This window comes from Oncorhynchus mykiss, chromosome 6 (assembly GCF_013265735.2).
Source record: "Oncorhynchus mykiss isolate Arlee chromosome 6, USDA_OmykA_1.1, whole genome shotgun sequence".
Taxonomy (NCBI): domain Eukaryota; kingdom Metazoa; phylum Chordata; class Actinopteri; order Salmoniformes; family Salmonidae; genus Oncorhynchus; species Oncorhynchus mykiss.
The window spans coordinates 47,148,762-47,167,377 of record NC_048570.1 but is presented as its reverse complement, the minus strand read 5'-3'; the positions used below and the strand labels follow the sequence as shown (position 1 = coordinate 47,167,377).

At 39.3% G+C, this 18,616-nt stretch overlaps 1 protein-coding gene across 2 annotated transcripts in view; it reads right to left on the bottom strand.

Annotated features, from left to right (window-relative positions):
* LOC110526052 (hypermethylated in cancer 2 protein) overlaps nt 1-16,478 on the bottom strand; it is a 66,535-nt gene extending 50,057 nt beyond the window's left edge. Inside the window, exon 1 of one of the 2 annotated variants that reach the window (XM_021606654.2) lies at nt 16,239-16,478. The gene's annotated coding sequence lies outside the window, so the exon portion shown is untranslated. Of the gene's footprint in view, nt 1-15,656; nt 16,217-16,238 lie in introns of those variants that run through there. The other variant, XM_036980265.1, reaches the window with a different exon arrangement.
* Between the last annotated feature and the right edge of the window lie 2,138 nt (nt 16,479-18,616).

Here is an 18,616-nt window from a genome sequence, read left to right as displayed (position 1 = left end):
CTATTCCTACTTTGTTACTTTTCCTAATAGGTATAATCCAATCTTTGAGTATCCTGTTGTTCTGAAATCTCAAAGTATTGAAACTCTGTACTGTACGTGCTAACAAAAGGAGGTATTTGGACATAAATGACGGACATTATCGAACAAACAAACATTTATTGTGGAACTGGGATTCCTGGGAGTGAAGATCATCAAAGGTAAGTGAATATTTATAATGCTATCTCTGACTTCTGTTTACTCCAACATGGCGGATATCTGTTTGGGTTGTTTTGGTCTCTGAGCGCCGTACTCAGATTATTGCATGGTGTGCTTTTTCAGTAAAGTTATTTTTAAATCTGACATAGCGGTTGCATTAAGGAGAAGTGTATCTATAATTCCGTGCATAATAGTTGTATCTTTTATGAGTATTTCTGTAAATTGATGTGGCTCTCTGCAAAATCACTGGATGTTTTTGAACTACTGAACATAACGCGCCAATGTAAACTGAGATTTTTTTACATAAATATGAACTGTATTGAACAAAACATACATGTATTGTGTAACATGAAGTCCTATGAGTGTCATCTGATGAAGATCATCAAAGGTTAGTGATTAATTTGATCTATATTTCTGCTTTTTGTGACTCCTCTCTTTGGCTGGAAAAATGGCTGTGTTTTTCTGTGACTTGGCTCTGACCTAACATAATCGATTGGTTTGCTTTTGCTGTAAAGCTTTTTTGAAATCGGACACGGTGGTTGGATTGACAAGAAGTGTATCTTTAAAATGGTGTAAAATACTTCTATGTTTGAGGAATTTTAATTATGGGATTTCTGTTGTTTTGAATTTGGTGCTCTGCACTTTCACTGGCAGTTGTCATTTCGATCCCGTTAGCAGGATCTCAGCCCAAAGAGGTTAATATTCGTAGTTATTACCTAAAATTGATAACGTGCCTCTCAAGCAGACCCTGATATTGTTAATGTATCTGAGACCTGGCTAAATGATCAACCCTGGACTCTGACGTTGTTATGGATGGTTACAATGTGTTTCGCGCTGATAGGAAAGGCAAAGTTGATGGTGTTGCTATTTACACAAAGAATCCTCTTTCTGCATCTCTGTTAAAGGCTACTTCCAGTCCTAAACCATTTCAATTGTTGGCGTTAAGTCTTCAGTTGTGTTCAAACTAAAAAATAACAGTTATAGGAATCTATCGTCCACCTTCCACCAAGAAGTGTGTACTCAACGAACTCACTGATTTAATTGCCATTTTTATTACCCCAGAGGTGTTGATCGCTGGAGATTTTAAACTTGCATGGGGAACGCAGGATGCTGATTGTCTAAACTATTTTTGCAATAATCTAAATTTGACCCAGCTGATTACAAGCCCACTCGTCCAAACTTAAAGGACCCTACAAAATCGACTTTGATTGACCTCATATTTACAAATACTCCAGAGAAATATGCTGGGAGTGGGGTATTTGCTTTGGATATTAGTGACCACTGTCCCATTGCATGTGTCAGGGATATACAGATATCCAAATCTCATTTTATCACCAAGAGACATTTTTAACATTTTGATGAACAGGTCTTTTTTTGTGACCTTTATTTTGGTGACATTGATTGTATTGCATCTATACTTGACCCAGAGTTGGTTCTGAACCACTTCTCAAATGTTTTCAATTGTAATAGGCGTACTAGTCAGGCGTATTCTAGATAAACATGCTCCCCTTAAAAAATGTAGAATAAAAAAATTGGTCTTGCCCTTGGTTCAGTCCAGAGCTATCTGAAGTCATACTCAACAGAGATGCTCCCTGGGCCAAAGCTAGATTCACAGACTTGGGCCCAGACTGGCAGTCTTTTAGGCCGTTAAGAAATCTGTGTATAAAACCAGTTAAAAAAGCCAAATCAGATTATTATGTTAATACACTATCTGAATGTACAGGGAACCCAGCTACATTTTGGAAAGCTGTTAAATCACTGAAGGGTTGTATCTCCTCTTCTCTCCCACAATAAATTAATTTAGATTCTGGCCCTATTACTGACAAAATTTATATCATTAATGCATTTAATCACCATTTTATCTCTGCAGGCTTTATATTTGAATGTATTTCAAAGCCAGCTCTTGAAAAGAGTAGTTTGGATGTAGATGGTGAAAATATATTGAATGATACTGAAAATGCTAGTCAGGCGTTTTCTTTTTCGGAAATTCACTGATAAAGAAGTCCTGGATGCTTTGATAACATTAGAGAAAAGAAATCCACAGGGGCTGATCATTTGGATCCTGGTCTGCTTAAGTGTGCAGCACCCCTTATTACTGGCTCAGTAGCCCACATGTTTTATTTAACGTTGTTATCAGGAAGTATTCCAAAAGCTTGGACATCCACATATGTGCTGCCACTGCATAAGGGGGGGATACAAATGATCTGGACAACTATCGCCCCATTTCAGGACTACCTTGTTTAGCAAAAATTCTTGATTCCTTGGTTAATGTACAAATTCATTCCTTTTTATCTGATCATTGTATTCTTAATATAAACCAATCAGGGTTTAGGCCTGGGCATAGTACTACCACAGCAACCCGGCTAGTTGTTAATGATCTTGTCAATGCCTTGGATGCTAAAAAGAGCTGTGCTGCCTAGTTTATTGATCTGTCAAAGGCGTTCGACACTGTTGATCATTCTGTTTGGCTGAAGAAATTATCAAGAGTAGGCCTGGGATATACAGCCTGTTTATGGTTTCAGAATTATCTTAGCGACAGAACACAGGTCATCTTGATAGATGGGGTTAAATTAGAATTTCTTGAGATTCAAAAAAGTGTTCCTCAGGGTTCGATTTTGGGTCCATTACTGTTCACTTTATATATTAATGACATAGAAAACACTGTTAATTCTTGAAGCATTCATCTCTATGCAGATGACACTGTTTTGTATTCCTGTGTGACCTCAGCGCAGCAGGCCATTTGTGAACTTCAGCATAACTTTGATTCAATTCAGAAATCACTTACAGATCTTAAATTAGTGTTAAATACAAGTAAAACCAAGCTCATGCTGTTCTCTAGGTCACAAAATGTTGACCCTGAGGACTGGCATATTTGCACTATAAATGGAGCCCAAGTTGAGCTTGTTTCTCAATATTAAGTACCTGGGCAAGTTATCCTTCATAACGCATATACATCTGACTAAGAAGCTAAGATCCAAGATTTTATTTCGATATAAAAAACATCATGCCTTAGTATTAAAAATAGGAGAAAGATTGTTCAAGCAATGTTTCTCCCTGATTTGGATCTTGGGAAATTGTTTACATTCATGCGGCAACCTCTGTTTTAACCTCCCTGGGCTCGAACCAGCAACACAACAAAAACAGCCACCATCGAAGCAGCGTTACCCATGCAGAGCAAGGGGAACAGCCACTCCAAGGCTCAGAATGAGTGACGTTTGAAACGCTATTAGCGCACGCTAACTAGCTAGCCATTTCGCTTCGGTTACACAAGCCTCATCTCGGGAGTTGATAGGCTTGAAGTCATAAACAGCGCAATGCTTGACGCACAATGAAGAGCTGCTAGCAAAACGCACAAAAGTGCTGTTTGAATAAATGTTTACACGCCTGCTTCTGCCTACCACCGCTCAGTCAGATACTTAGATACTTGTATGCTCAGTCAGATTATATGCAACGCAGGACACGCTAGATAATATCTAGTAATATCATCAACCATGTGTAGTTAACTAGTGATTTGATTGATAGTTTTTTATAAGATAAGTTTAATGCTAGCTAGCAACTTACCTTGGCTTACCGCATTCGTATAACAGGCGAGTGCAACGAGAAAGAGGCAGGTCGTTATTGCGTTGGACTAGTTAACTGTAAGGTTGCAAGATTACATCCCCGAGCTGAGAAGGTGAAAATCTGTCGTTCTGCCCCTGAACAAGACAGTTAACCCACCGTTCCTAGGCCGTCATTGAAAATAAGAATGTGTTCTTAACTGACTTGCCTAGTTAAATAAAGGTATAAAAATATATATAAAAAAATAAAAATACATTTAAAATCGGCCAAATTGGTGTCCAAAAATACCGATTTCCGATTGTTATGAAAATCGTCCCTAATTAATTGGCCATTCCGATTAATCGGTCGACCTCTAGTATAAATCATCTCTAACTTGTTAACAATTTCTGCTAGTTAGTTTTTGCTACCATGTGAGTTTTAGCTTGCTTGAGCCTGCTAACTGATGAGTGTTAATTCACCTGTTTCCATACATGTTTCATTTTAAAACAGTTATATTACAAAGGAGGTGTTTAATCTAACTGCTTAACTATTTATCTGTACATGGAATTGTATTTGGTTTATTTTTACTAATTTTTTTCTAATCTTTACAGGAAAATGCCACGGGCACTATCTGATGTGTGGAGATATTTCACTGCAGCTAATATAGATGGAAAAGCTGTGTACATTTGAAAATACTGTGCCAAATCATATGTGAAGAATGCAACAAAGATGCAGTATCATCTGGCCAAGTGCATGAGGTTCCCTCAGTGCTCACAACAAGCAACCTCTGACAAAAGTCCCTCTACTTCTATTCGAGGTGAAAATGATGAATCAGACACCTTGTCGACAGCAACAGCTCATGGTCCTCCTGGAATCAGTAGTTTTTTTGACTCCATGGAGGAACGTAGTCAGAGAAATGCTGATGAATGTCTTGCTCGAGCTGTGTATGCAAATAGGTTCACCTCAGGCAATGTGTATTGGAATGTGTATTGTTAGGGGTTTGGACAATTCACAATATATATATCTCGATTTCTTGTTTTACTCTAAACAAATTAAAAAAGGCTACGACATCATTCTTAATTCAATTTTCTTTATTAAATAAAAAAATATACAAGGCCTCGAGGCCTATTTGTGCAACACAAATGAACACCACATACCCACACGTCTATTCTATTGTTTAGGAATGTTTGACCACTAGCTGTTGAATATTTTGATTGAAAATGTATTAATTTAGTTGATTTGTTGTTATAACTAAAACTACCTGTGGTTATTTGCTATTGGATTGGCAGAATGACTCAACTACTAACACATTAGCCAACAGCTGGCCTGAACATAACTTTTTTGAAGGCACTTTATACATCCAATGTCACACTTACCAATGGTGAGGTGAAGCTGTGCCCAAAGCACTGCAGGCGGGTCCAGTTGTTCAAGCGCAATGCTTTTATCATGTTGCTACCGCTGTCAGTTGTCATGCACACCTGTCAGTTATCGATCATCTTCCACAATGCCAGAGAGTCATTGAGACCCTGGGCTATTACTTCACCCGTATGATCATTGGGGAAGTAAGACGTCTGGAGGCAGACATTTTGCAATTCCCAGTCTTCCTTTATGTAGTGGACTGTCAAACTTAGGTCTGGCTCTGCCGTTCTGCTCAACCATAGATTGGCTGTGGTGGAAAAATAAGAAACATTTGCCAGCTTCTCTGCGACTGTTTCATGGGTAGCAGTGTATAATCGCGGCAGGGCTTCCTCCGTTAAATACTTGCGGCTTGGCAGCTGATATTTGTGGTCAACTGTACCTAGCAGCTCTTTAAAGCCTGGCTTTTCTACTGTAAAGATTGGGACCATATATTTCGCTATGTAATATGTCACTGCATCCGTTATCTCCTTCCACCTCAAACTTTTCTTGTCATAAGGGATTACCTTTTGGTAGTTAGTCTTTTAGCAGACGTTTTGGGAATCGGGTGACTGGAATCGGCATTGCGTAGTCTCACGCATTCCTCTCTTTCCACCGCGTGTTTCAGTTGCAGGTGATGGAAGAGGTTGGTTGTGCTGCTGCTTTTTGTAGCAATTGTCTTTCGACACATCTTGCACATGACATTCGTTTGCTGAACATCAGACCTCTTAAACCCGAACCACTTCCATATTACTGAAAAAACATTGCTGCCCTCTTTGTTTGTGATTTCATCCTCAAGAGAGGCTGAGCTGCAAGCATTTCGCTACACTCGCATTAACATCTGCTAACCACATGGTTAGCAGTATGTGACCAATACAATTTGATTTGAGCTGGCTTTCCCTCTTTCCATTTTGGTGAAACTCTTACTGCCGCTACACTTCTCTGTCGTGGTTACAATTTGTGAAGGGCTGTCTAGGGTTATGATTGGTGGATAACCTCTGTGCACGTGTTGGCATGCAATTGGGACATGATTTGACATTGGGCTGACAGAGAAGAGACAGTGTGATGCTGCATTTGTAAAACGTTACAACATTATAACAGAACCTTCATTCCTGCGATACAGGCATTTTAAAACATAAACTTGATATCGTAAAACTTCGATATATCGCCCAGCCCTAATTGGAAGAGATTTCTGAATGTTCTTCGCCCAGCATATACCCCTCCAACCAGACTTGCTTTATCTACTCATTTGCTGGATGCAGAGTTCAACAGAGTTCAAGTGAAGGTCAAGAAAATCCTAGAGAAAGCAGACTGTATAGCAATCATCTCTGATGGGTGGTCGAATGTTCGTGGGCAAGGAATAATTAACTACATCATCTCCATACCATATCATCAACCAGTATTCTACAAGAGCACAGACACAAGAGACAACAGACACACCAGAGCTGAAGGCAGTCATCAAAGAAGAATACCACAGAAGGTATTTTCACTAGTGATAGACAATGCTGCGAACATGAAGGCTGCTTGGTCTAAAGTGGAGGAGTCCTACCCTCACATCACACCCATTGGCTGTGCTGCTCATGCATTGAATCTCCTCCTCGAGGACATCATGGCACTGAAAACAATGGATACACTCTACAAGAGAGCCAAAGAAATGGTTAGGTATGTGAAGGGCCATCAAGTTATAGCAGCAATCTACCTCACCATGCAAGGTGAGAAGAATAAGAGCACCACATTGAAGTTGCCCAGCAACACCAGTTGGGGTGCAATTGTCATCATGTTTGACAGTCTCCTGGAGGGGAAGGAGTCTCTCCAAGAAATGTCCATATCACAGTCTGCTGATATGAACAGCCCCATCGAGAGGATCCTCCTGGATGATGTATTTTGGGAGAGAGTGGTAAGCAGCCTGAACCTCCTGAAACCTATAGCAGTAGCCATTGCATGGATTGAGGGAGACAATGCCATCCTGTCAGATGTTCAGACTCTGCTTGCAGATGTAAGAGAAGAAATCCGTACTGCTCTGCCCACTTCACTGTTGCTCCAAGCAGAGGAAACTGCAGTTCTGAAATACATCAAAAAGCGTGAAGACCTCTGCCTGAAGCCCATACACGCCGCTGCGTACATGTTGGACTCCAAGTATACTGGCAAGAGCATCCTGTCTGGTGCAGAGATCAACAAGGCCTATGGTGTCATCACCACCGTGTCTCGCTACCTTGGCCTGGATGAGGGCAAGGTTCTTGGCAGTCTAGCGAAGTACACTTCCAAGCAAGAGTTTTGGGATGGAGATGGCAGTCGTGCCAACATATCTGGAAGGGACTTTGTGGATCTGAGGCTCTTTTCTGTTTCCTCCATCATCCTCCAAATCTCACCAATATCAGCTGCCTCAGAGCGCAACTGGTCCTTGTTTGGGAACACACACCAAACCACTCAACAGGCTAACCAATACAAGAGTTGAAAAATTGGTGGACATCCGGTCAAATTTGATGCTTTTTGAGTCTAACAACAAGCCATCCTCAACAAGGTTGGAAAGTGAGAGTGAAGATGAGGCCTCAGAGTCTGATGTTCAAGAGGTGGACATTGAGGAGGTCCAGGGAGAAGACATTGAAGCCTGAGAGTAAGACAACCAAAGCTTTAGTTTCTAGACAATCATTTTACAGATGTATGTTGAAAAAGTTTTTGGGAGATGCGATGGATCATTGGGGATCAATTAATATATTTATTTTTTTTATGTTCAGTGAAATCATCCCATGTGAAGCGTCAACTCATTTAATTAAAGTTACATTTGTTACTACATTTTTTCTCTATTGGAAGGATTTAATCATTTGCAATTATGTCTACTTATGATAAAGTAAAATGTTTATGTTTCTGTCTCCATGTGATATGGTAAATATATCCAATGCAAAAAAATCTATATTTAAACGGTATTAATATTAATTTGCATTTATTTCCATAAATTCCCATATATTTCTGTTAATTCCCACAGAAAGTTTCCACTTCTGAATATTCCCCAAAACGTGCAACCCTATGTGGGAACTGTTGGAAAAGCATTCCAGGTGAAGCTGGTTGAGAGAAAGATGTCATCAGGGCAAAAGGTGGCTATTTGAAGAATCTCAAATATAAAATAGATTTTGATTTGTTTTACACTTATTTGGTTACTACATGATTCCATATGTGTTATTGTATAGTTTTGATGTCTTCACTATTATTCTAGAATATGCTAAATTTGAAAGGGGGCAAATACTTTTTCACGGGCACTGTACATTCAGTGCTGTCAGAAAGCATCCATTCCCCTTAACTTATTCCACATTGTGTTGTTCTTTTTATTTAGGCCATTATTGTGAAATCACTACAATGTTGTTTCTCCTATCACAGCCATTAAACGCTGTAGTTGTTTTAAAAATCACCAATGGCCACATGGTGACATCCCTGAGCAGTTTCCTTCTTGTCCTGAAGCTCAGTTCAGTAGAACCCCTGGTCACTTTAATAATGGAACACTGGTCACTTTAATAATGTTTACATACTGTTTTACTCATTTCATATGTATATACTGTATTCAACTGTATTGTAGTCAATGCCACTCTTGACATTGCTCATCCTAATATTTACAAATTTCTTAATTCCATTATTTTACTTTTAGATTTGTGTGTATTGTTGTTAATTATTAGACACTACTGCATTGTTGGAGCTAGAAACACAAGCATTTCGCTACACCCACAATAACATCTGCTAAATATGTGTATGCGACCAATAAAATCTGATTTGAGGGCTATTGTAAATGGGTTATAAAATCCTTCATAAAATCCAAATCCTTAAGAGGAATTGTATAGCATTTGGGAGAATAAATACTAGTGAACAGGTGCAGTGACCTCAGTGTTTTACTCCTGGGGGGGATCACTTCATTTACAGTGCCTAAGCGCTGGTCCGGGTGACACCCCTCCAATTAAGCCCCCGTTTTCAATATGGTCAGCCACGATGAACACAAATAGAGAGAAGCCCACCACAAACAGAGCCCTGCCCGGGGAGGAGCAGGCAAAGAAAAGAGCCCCATCCATTTCATCACCGCTTATTCGTAACCCCAGACAGATGTGCCACGTGGTTCAGCGAGAAAATAAAGGATATGCGTGTCCCCTCCCATTTTTCCCTCACACTCACACACACAGAGGGGTGACCCAGATCTGAGATGTGGGGGTATGTGACTGCTTGATTGACCCCAAAATCAGTTTAGAAGAAATGTTCATGCCTCAAAAAGGCTTGCGCCGATATCTAACTCGGCCAATCAGGAACATTCACTGTCTTCCTGGTAAACAACTCCAGTGTAGATTTTGCGTTGTGTTTTAGGTTATTGTCCTGCTAAAAGGTGAATTCATCTCCTAACAGACTGAAACAGATTTTACTCTAGGATTATGCCTGTGCTTAGCTCCATTCCGCTTATTTTTTATCCTGAAAAACTCCCCAGTCCTCAACGATTACAAACATACCCATAACATGATGCAGCCACCACTATGCTTGAAAATATGGAGAGTGGTACACAGCAATGTGTTTTATTGGATTTGACAATAATTGTATTGTTTTCAAACAATGTATTCAGGACAAAAAGTTAATTGCTTTCCCAAATTTTTTGCAGTATTACCTTAGAGCAGTTTTTCCCAAACTCTGTCCCCGGGACTCCAAGGGGTTTTTGCCCTAAGACTCCACAGCTGATTCAAATAATCAAAGCTTGATGATTAGCTGATTATTTGAATTAGCTGTGTAGTGCTAGGGCAAAAACAAAAATGTGCACCCCTTGGGGTCCCGAGGACAGAGTTTGGGAAACCCTGCTTTAGTGCCTTGTTGCAAACAGGATGCATGTTTTGGAATATTTTTATTCTGTACAGGCTTCCTTCTTTTCACTCTGTCAATTAGGTTAGTATTGTGGAGTAACTACAATGTTGTTGATCCATCCTCAATTTTCTCCTATCATAGCCATTAAACTCTGTAACTGTTTTAAGTCACTGTTGGTCTCATGGTGAAATCCCAGATCGGTTTTCTTCCTCTCCGGAAACTGAGTTAGGCAGGACACCTGTATCTCTGTAGTTACTGGGTGTATTGATACACCATCCAAAGTGTAATGAAGAACTTCACCATGCTCAAAGGGATATTCAACGTCTGCTTTTTTTCATTTTACCCATCTACTTTTTAAAATTGTCTTTATTTCACCTTTATTTAACCAGGTAGGCTAGTTGAGAACAAGTTCTCATTTGCAACTGCGACCTGGCCAAAATAAAGCATAGCAATTCGACACATACAACAACACAGTTACACATGGAATAAACAAAACACAGTCAATAATACAGTAGGAAAAATAAAACAAAAAGTCTATATACAGTGAGTGCAAATGAGGTATTATACGGGAGTTAAAGGCAATAAATAGGCCATGGTGGAGAAGTAATTAAAATATAGCAATTAAACACTGGAATGGTACAGTGCCTTGCGAAAGTATTCGGCCCCCTTGAACTTTGCGACCTTTTGCCACCTTTCAGGCTTCAAACATAAAGATATAAAACTGTATTTTTTGTGAAGAATCAACAACAAGTGGGACACAATCATGAAGTGGAACAACATTTATTGGATATTTCAAACTTTTTTAACAAATCAAAAACTGAACAATTGGGCGTGCAAAATTATTCAGCCCCCTTAAGTTAATACTTTGTAGCGCCACCTTTTTCTGCGATTACAGCTGTAAGTCGCTTGGGGTATGTCTATCAGTTTTGCACATCGAGAGACTGACATTTTTTCCCATTCCTCCTTGCAAAACAGCTCGAGCTCAGTGAGGTTGGATGGAGAGCATTTGTGAACAGCAGTTTTCAGTTCTTTCCACAGATTCTCGATTGGATTCAGGTCTGGACTTTGACTTGGCCATTCTAACACCTGGATATGTTTATTTTTGAACCATTCCATTGTAGATTTTGCTTTATGTTTTGGATCATTGTCTTGTCGGAAGACAAATCTCCGTCCCAGTCTCAGGTCTTTTGCAGACTCCATCAGGTTTTCTTCCAGAATGGTCCTGTATTTGGCTCCATCCATCTTCCCATCAATTTTAACCATCTTCCCTGTCCCTGCTAAAGAAAAGCAGGCCCAAACCATGATGCTGACACCACCATGTTTGACAGTGGGGATGGTGTGTTCAGGGTGATGAGCTGTGTTGCTTTTACGCCAAACATAACGTTTTGCATTGTTGCCAAAAAGTTCAATTTTGGTTTCATCTGACCAGAGCACCTTCCTCCACATGTTTGGTGTGTCTCCCAGGTGGCTTGTGGCAAACTTTAAACGACACTTTTTATGGATATCTTTAAGAAATGGCTTTCTTCTTGCCACTCTTCCATAAAGGCCAGATTTGTGCAATAGACGACTGATTGTTGTCCTATGGACAGAGTCTCCCACCTCAGCTGTAGATCTCTGCAGTTCATCCAGAGTGATCATGGGCCTCTTGGCTGCATCTCTGATCAGTCTTCTCCTTGTATGAGCTGAAAGTTTAGAGGGACGGCCAGGTCTTGGTAGATTTGCAGTGGTCTGATACTCCTTCCATTTCAATATTATCGCTTGCACAGTGCTCCTTGGGATGTTTAAAGCTTGGGAAATCGTTTTGTATCCAAATCCGGCTTTAAACTTCTTCACATCAGTATCTCGGACCTGCCTGGTGTGTTCCTTGTTCTTCATGATGTTCTCTGTGGACCTCTGAGACTATCACAGTGCAGGTGCATTTATACGGAGACTTGATTACACACAGGTGGATTGTATTTATCATCATTAGTCATTTAGGTCAACATTGGATCATTCAGAGATCCTCACTGAACTTCTGGAGAGAGTTTGCTGCACTGAAAGTAAAGGGGCTGAATAATTTTGCACGCCCAATTTTTCAGTTTTTGATTTGTTAAAAAAGTTTGAAATATCCAATAAATGTCGTTCCACTTCATGATTGTGTCCCACTTGTTGTTGATTCTTCACAAAAAAAATACAGTTTTATATCTTTGTTTAAAGCCTGAAATGTGGCAAAAGGTTGCCAAGTTCAAGGGGGCCGAATACTTTCGCAAGGCACTGTAACTACACATGGTTGATGATATTACTAGATATTATCTAGCGTGTCCTGCGTTGTATATAATCTGACTGAGCGGTGGTAGGCAGAAGCAGGCGCGTAAACATTCAACAGCACTTTCTTGCGTTTTGCCAGCAGCTCTTCGTTGTGCGTCAAGCATTGCGCTGTTTATTACTTCAAGCCTATCAACTCCCGAGATGAGGCTTGTGTAACCAAAGTTAAATGGCTAGCTAGTTAGCGTGCACTAATTGTCATTGTGTTGCTGGTTCGAGTCCAGGGAGGAGCGAGGAGAGGAACGGAAGCTATACTGTTACCCTGGCAATACTAAAGTACCTATAAGAACATCCAATAGTCAAGGTTAATGAAATACAAATGGTATAGAGGGAAATAGTCCTATAATTCCTATAATAACTACAACCTAAAACTTCTTAACTGGGAATATTGAAGACTCATGTTAAAAGGAACCACCAGCTTTCATATGTTCTCATGTTCTGAGCAAGGAACTGAAACGTTAGCTTTCTTACATAGCACATATTGCACTTTTAGGTTCTTCTCCAAAACTTAGTTTTTGCATTATTTAAACCAAATTGAACACGTTTCATTATTTACTTGAGGCTAAATTGATTTGATTGATGTATTATATTAAGTAAAAATAAGTGTTAATTCAGTATTGTTGTAATTGTCATTATTACAAATAAAAATTATTAAAAAATTGTCCGATTTAATCGGTATCGGCTTTTTTGGTCCTCCAATAATCGGTATCGGTATCGGCATTGAAAAATCATAATCAGTCGACCTCTAGTATCTACCAATAGGTTCCCTTCTTTGTGAGGCATTGGAAAATTTCTTCGTGGTTTGAAATCCACAACTCGACTGAGGGGCCTTACAGATAATTGTATAAGTGGGGCACAGAAGTGAGGTAGTCATTAAAAAATCATGTTAAACACTATTAGTCAACACAGAGTGAGTCTATGCAACTTATTATGTGACCTGTTAAGCTTATTTATACCCCTGAATGTATTTAGGCTTACCATAACAAATTGGTTGAATACTTATTGACTCAAGACATTTCATTTTTAATTAATTTGTCAAATATTTCTAAAAACATAATTCCACTTTGACATTGTGAGATGTTGTGTGTAGGCCAGTGACACAACATCTCAATTTAATACATTTAAATTCAGGCTGTAACACAACAAGATTTGGAAAAAGTCAAGAGGACTTTCTGAAGGCACTAAGGAGTTTTGTTCATGAAGAAGGATTTGTTTGTTAGGTTGACATTGATCATGTGCACCTGCTCTTTACTTTTCTAGATAGTTAATGTTAACTTGCTAACTGAGCCAGATAGTCACACGCACTTCATATGAAACGACTGCACACAACACTAAATGCTTTACCAAGCTAGCTATCTAGCAAGATGAAGAAATACTTGAATTAACTCTCCATTAGCCCATACTGCCAGTGCCAGTTAGTTAAACGTCGCCACTTTTTTACATCTTTAAAAAAAAAATTTTTTTAGGAACTCAGTCTGGGTTCCAACTGTGTGCCAGTTGCACATCTCTGATTGAAGTGAAGCAAATCGGATGTAAAACCATTGTGAACAACAAAAATGAACTGCCGACACTGGGCAGAGGTGCTAAGTACTTGTCGGCAGTCAGATTTCTCAGTGTGTCTGAATCCTTAGTTAAAACATTAATGTTTCAGAATCCAGTCTTCAGCAGAATGCCATCCCTCAGATTGAAAACCATAATGCCAGATTCAGCCCTATAGCACGTATTACAAAGCAAAGAACAGGAAATAGCACATGATGCAAAACACATAATTGAGGTGGTTTTCGCTCTATCTTGAAAACTTGACTGCTGACATACATAATTCTTAGGAATTGTATAACATATACTTTTTGTGTAGTATTCCTTTAAGTTTGTCAGAAATAATTCAGGTAGTAGAGATGCATTTAATGGACAGCTGATGTGTATCCATGCAGTGTTGCAATCAATTGACAAAGGATGATCACCTACTCACATACGTTATACCTTCAGTGTATCCGCTACACACTAGTGTGTGTGTGTGTGTGTGTGTGTGTGTGCACGCGTGTGTATTGACCCGCATGACCAGCGCTGCAATATCCACAGTAAAGGGACAGAGGGCATGTTAGGGTAAAGATTCTTATGGTCCCACTAACAGATTCCTCTACCCTTTACCTGCCTTCAAAGACTGCACACCCTGCAGGCTATCAGCACAACATTCCAAGGACTGTTTCCTCTCCTTAAACAACAACCCTTCCCTGAGGAGGTTTAGCCACTGAACAAACCACACGACCCAGGCAGGAACAAATACAGTGTTGCACGCACCAGCTAAGCACAATCCATAAGTCCCAGGCCAACATGTCAGCAGAACATATAGCCTAAGTCCCCTTCTTATAGCCCCCACACTGTAAACCATGACCACAATGTACACAGAACACACTGTCTGTCTGCGCGTGCGTGTGTGTGTGTAAGTTAAAACAGAAAGTACTAGCAGCAGTAGCAGGTCAAAAGGAGTTTGTGCACGCAACACCCACCCACCAAAGCCACTTCATGTTACTCAGGAGAGATGACCTAACTTCCTGTCCACTCACTATCAATGAAGAATCAGCCTGCAAGCCTGTAGAATAGATGCATCATCAACTACATTGTATTTTTTTGTTCAGAAAATGCAGCTTTAGATGACCACATGTATACCTCGTTGCAACTATACACCATGTATAGCCTACCTGGGACAGGCAAAATCTTAGTTTGCTTAAAATGAAAACAGCTACCAGAACACAATAGCTGACATTCCAGCTATTGATTATCTCCGTGCCCCTTGGTACTTTAACAACACAAGTCACCTGAGTAGGCAGGGCTCACACGTATTAGCCTACACAACTCAAAAATATCTCAGAAGAACTGGTAGCATAGCCTAGATACATTGGATATGATTAAACAACATTTAAAAAGTAAACAACCCGTTTTGTTTACTTATTACTTTTTTTAAAAAAAATTCAATTGACTGAAAGGGTGGTTACACATTATGCAACATAAGCCTGGCTACGGTAAAACAACGGAACCTGCTTGGCTACAATGTAAAGATATACATTCGCGGACTGCCACAAAGCTTGTCGATGTATGCAGCTGTAGAGCCGTCACATCATCATAAAAGCTTCACTAGTGTAGCCTATTTATATAGACAACACTGCGAGTAAACGTAATATGTGTTCTCGTTCATCAATTAAAGTGCAATGTTGTATCAATAAATGGGCAATAAGATAGATAAGGTAAACAATGCTGTGTTTAGCATCATGTAAGGCATGCGCCTACATAAAATGTACAATGTAAACAGGAATGAGAAAAGCTCGTCAAAATAAAAATATGCCACCAAATTCGATATTGTACGATTTAGGAAATGAACGTGACCATGAATGTGTACTGAAGCCTACCTTAATCAAATAATTGCATCCATAAAATGTGTTGTGATCAACATAGCCTCGAAGTCCAAATATGAAAAAGGCATTCCCATGAGAAATCCAATGCCTATAAAATGGCATGTACAATCGAAATAATAAATGTTTTTAAAGATGAGGGAGAATCGTAGTGCGCAAGCTAAACTAATTGCATTGAGATCCCTCCTTTCTTTCAGGTTGCCAGCTAGTTTACCCAAGCATTAAACAGAGGCAGGCTATCATCGGGTGCAACCAACATTGCGAAATAACATAAATTTAAACAATGTTATCGTATCTACAAAACAAAAAACGGTAGAAAATCCATGCTGTGATCGTCAGCGGGTTTTCAAAGATGTTCATGCAGACAAAAAGGGAGCTGACATCTTGCCAAGCTGGTAGAGCCAGTATAGGCACCATAAGCGAAGCCCTTTTTGTTGGCACGCGATAGAAAGCCACCACAGCGAAGATCATTTGCGATTCACACCCCTTTGCGCAATCAATCCGTTCACAACCGACAATAAACCTGCACTAGCATGCTATCCCACGCATCGGAGAATAATATAAATAACGCGTAGATACCTTTTTACATCGGTAGAATCGTTCTCAATGTACCATCCTCTTGCTCATCTCACAGCCTTCGGGACGCCATGTTGCAAGCTTGTGACGTTGGGCTTTCTCACCCCTGACCCAAATTTGAATAGAAGCCAAATAAGAGCGGAGGAAAGGGAGACAACATCGGGCTCTTTCCTCGTCGGTGTTACATGGCGGTTTGCGGAGTGTCAGATTTATCAACACGAAGCCCCTTCACAATGCAGCTCGGCGTAGCCTAATAATGTTTCCCATATGCAGGCGATTAGATACTGTGAACCTGGTCTAGGCGTATCACCCACCATGGTGCAGCGCTTCTTTGTATCACATCTGTCGACTTGTAGTCATATAGCTTGATTAGCAATACACGTCTTCTATTCATCACACAAAGGCCGTAGACCATTTAAATGAAGCAATGTCATACTTTTGTGTTTTGCAATAGTTTTGTAGGCCTAGTTGCAAATGAACCCTACATGCTCCAAAACTCAATCGTAACATACATGTGTAATAAGACGTTAATAGTGTTAAATTGACTGGACATGACCAGTAGGTCTATAACGTCACCAATAGATCAATGCATATTGTCATCGTGGTTGGTTTAAATTAGGTTATTTTCAATTTCAGGGGAACCGTGGCAGGCTTTGTGGGCAATTTCACACAGCAAGACAAAAGCGAATGAATGCTTGGGATTAGGAGACCGCTCTGGTGAGTGTGTGGTTTTCATTTCCTTATCACTATTGGGATATTGTAGACCTGCAGACAATAATAATATCAGGTCGTATTTTAGGCCTACATAACGATAGCCGACTAAACTCAGCTCCGTGATTTAAAATGGGGTTGAGCGTCACTAGTGTGGGCGGACTGGAGCTCCAACGTCACATGAAATTATGTTTTTATCACAAACTGTTCACAAATTTCAGCACCCAGAGAATAGCCCGCAATTATACAAAACCAAGACTAACATAACTACGGCCGAAAAAGGCCTATAATCCAATATAATTTAAATGGCCATTTAAAGTTTACGCCTACTCTAACATTGTGACACTTTGCCTTGATTTTGCATGTTTTTTTAATAGCGTGCGCATTGAGTATTTAGTCTGTAAAGGGTCCCTTACATAATATTTTAGCCACCAACGGAAAACCCTGGCACCAGATGTTCTGAACGGAAGTGATGTGTTCTATTGGCCTCACCTCATAGCACACATCAAATGGCCATCAAATGACTGTGAATGAATCTTTCTTTTTTTCCATTAATAAGACCCATGTATATGTAATATGTTATTATTCAAATTAAAACAAAACTACTGAATTAGTCGTTAATTTCTCTCTGGTAAAATGTACATACACAAAAACAAATATTTTTGATCTGTCCCCAAATGCAATAAAAAAATAAATAAATATATATATATATATATATATATATATATATATATATATATATATATATATATATTGCATTTGGGGACAGATAAAAACTATTTGTTTATATATATATATATATAATCTCTAGAATTAGTCAATAACAAAAAAATAACTGTGTATCTTACAACTCTATCATAGTTTTATACAACTGCAACCCCTGACCTGATTTTATATAATTTGAGGTACTTTAACATTTGAAACTTTAAACATTTCTTGTTTTTGTTTATTTTGTTTATTTTAATGTTATTTTATGTTTCTTTAGAGAAATATGTACATGTGTAGTGATGTCCTATGTTTTTTTGTTTGTTATTGTATTGTAATTTGAAAAGGTAATTAAAAATAATAATAAAGAAAAATAAAACATCAAATGGACACTTTAGATTTTCTGAAGCACCCTGGAAAAACATGTCTTGCGACACACTGAAACCAAAACTGACATTGCTGTTTGAAATAAGTGATTGCTTAGAATAGCTGCAGACATTTAATCCTTTTAGTCCTAGTTTATGACCTGTCAAGGTATTGTAGCCTAAATAAAAATAAAAAATTGGCTACTAATAAGGACTTTAACGTTGGAAGGTGCCGCAATAATGTCATTTTGGGAGTAGCCTAGTGAACAGGGCCTTTCAATGCAGGCCTAGCCCATTTTATGGCTCGGAGCCAATGAGCTCTCCTGACACTCTACGGTTGCCATTAAAACTGCATCCAACTATACAGTCCCACGACCGAAGCATTGACGACAGGACACAACCTCCTGTCGGAGTCGTTTCCTAAAACAACTGAGGAAGATAATGATGATGAATACTGTGAATATGTTTGCACTCACCGGGATATGGCGGCTGGACTCCTCTGGTGCCAATATGATAGGCTACTGTTTTCTCAATTGGGAGTTAAGAATTCTGGTGACTAGAAACAGATTAGAGTATTTTCTTTGTCTTCTTTTTTTATCA